The 2,500-nt window shown below is 36.5% G+C and overlaps 1 protein-coding gene across 1 annotated transcript in view; it reads left to right on the plus strand.

Moving 5' to 3' along the window:
• The window catches only part of LOC122263188 (adenylosuccinate lyase), a 15,198-nt gene that overhangs the window by 5,726 nt on the left and 6,972 nt on the right, over positions 1-2,500 (plus strand). The window lies entirely within an intron of this gene.

Raw genomic sequence — 2,500 nt, forward strand, 5'->3', positions numbered from 1 at the left:
GGATACTGAGCTGTGCATGTTTGTGACGTCAGTCTATTGTCTCTCTTTCTTTCAATCTGTTTGACTTTTTATCATTTATTCTGCATCAAGTTTAGGTCCATCTTTACATGTGTATCGACTTTGTGCAATGTAATTAGAAAGGTTCGTCTTAGAGTTTCGGGAAGAAGGAACATAATGAATAATGGTAGAAGAAAATTCTAGTCTTCCTTCATTGTATTACTCCCAGTTTTTTTTGGGCAGCCTGTTGTGCTTAATTTTTTACTTTTTTAAAGAGTATATAGAAACTTTCTGCATAATTATGAACCACGCAAGGCACATAAACCAAACAGATATATAGCATAAATTCAGTTTTAGGTCTTCTGCATACTTGTTGGATTTTGGACTTGTGGCATGGTGTATGCAGGCTGTCATTGCCTTTAATTTGGAATGAAAAGGAATAAGGGGAAGGAAGAATGAAGCTAAAAAAGAAAAGAAAAGAGAAAAAATGTGGAATTGTGGTATGGTAGTGGAGCGAAGATGTGGGTGTGTGTGTGTGATGAGGGTGTGTAGGGTGTGTGTGTGTGTGATCGTGGAGTGTGTGGTGTGTGTGTGAATGTGAGTGATGTGTTGTGTGAGGTGGGTGTGTGTTGATGTGTGTGTGGTATGAAGTTGTTGTGATGTGTGTGATGTGGGTTGCTGTGTGTGTGTGATGTGTGTGGTGTATAGTGTAATGTATGTGTGAGTGTGTGTGTCTGAGTGTGTGTGTGCGTGTGCGTGTGTTGTGTGTGTGTGTGTGTGTGTGTGTGTGTGTGTGTGTGTGTGTGTGTGTGTGTGTGTGTGTGTGTGTGTGTGTGTGTGTGTGTGTGTGTATGTATGTGTGTGTATGTGTGTGTGTGTGTGTGTTTTCTCTCCAGAATGCATAGGCAGTAGCATGATGGATCCCAGTTTTGATAGAAATATCAAACTACTTGACAGGCATTAGTAATAGTAAGTCCTAGTATCATATGGAGGTTTAATTCCAAAACTCTGTGCATTTGCATGAAATTTGCATAACTTGTATGTATTGCATTAATGATAATGTAAACAGCATATGTGTACAGCATTAACCCGTTAATGAAGGGTGACGTGTTTTTTTGTCATACATGACGCAGGAGCTCTTTGGTGGACGAGATGGGCGTCCATGGACGTATTGGGGATTTTGGAGGGAGATCCCACTATGTTGATAGGTTTATTGTTACTATGAGTAAATGTGAGTGAGGGTAGATGTTGACTAAATGACAAGCATTAATTATTATCTGCTCCGATCAATAGTTAAACGCATTGATCCCGGGGCGGTGGGCCGCCGCGATAAGTGGAAACCCCCAACGCCAGGCCTATGCAATATTGCTTCAGGAACGTCACACTGTTGCGTCGCCCCGTCATCGGGCATTTAGCCGTGTCACACAGGTGTGACGCACCGTCATTAAAGGGTTAAGCAAAATGGGTTTCAACTCACATCCAAAACCTAGATGGCACCATTTTCTTCTAGCACCAGCAGGAGAGAGAGCCTTGAATGGCACCCATCTATGGTCTCTAGCAAGCACTATCTCTATAGAGGGATGGCACATAGCAAGTTGCCGACCTCTTGCTCTAAAGTACTGCAGATGAAAGATGTGCAATGTGCAATGTGCAATGTGCCAGTAGGGATGCCTTTTATTGTGGCACTCTCTGTCAAAAGCGCAAGTTTCCTTCCTCTTCCTTACCTCTTCATGTTATCTTCATTTTGGATGGTTATAAGTTTCATGTTCGTTCGTGACAGCACACAGATATGAAAAAATAAAGTTGTTTTAAGTCCTCCCCTAAAACAGCAATACTTCTATCACACTGCGTATAAAGAAAAAAATGATTTGATATGGACCCTGAACTACAATTTTAGTCAACTGCGTCATGTGTGACGAAAATACACGTCACCTGTCGTTAATGGGTTAATTACATCTTTTGCATTGTGAAGTTATCCTGTCTAAATTATACCTGTGTATGCATTTGTCACAATGAACTTCAGATATGTACATATATATATATATATATATATATATTCTATATATAGATATATTTAGATATATGTTTTTATATGGAGATATATGGTATCTATTTATATATATGTATATATATATATATATAGTTATAGATATATATATATTTGTATCTAGATATATTTTTATATATATATATTTATATATATTTTATATATGTTATTATTTATGTAGATTTAGACACACAAACAACACACACACACACACACACACCACACACACACACCACACACCACACACACACACACACTTTATATATATATATCATAATATATAGATGTGTGTGCTTTATTTGTATATTTATATACAATATATATTTATATTATATATATATATATATTTATTATTGATTACTTATAATATACATATTCATATATATTTATAATATTCATTAATATAGATATAGTAGATAATATATAGAGATTTATATACATTTGAATATATATGAT

This window comes from Penaeus japonicus, unplaced genomic scaffold (assembly GCF_977035675.1).
Source record: "Penaeus japonicus unplaced genomic scaffold, GWHDUDI00000001_assembly GWHDUDI00000009, whole genome shotgun sequence".
Taxonomy (NCBI): Eukaryota; Metazoa; Arthropoda; class Malacostraca; order Decapoda; family Penaeidae; genus Penaeus; species Penaeus japonicus.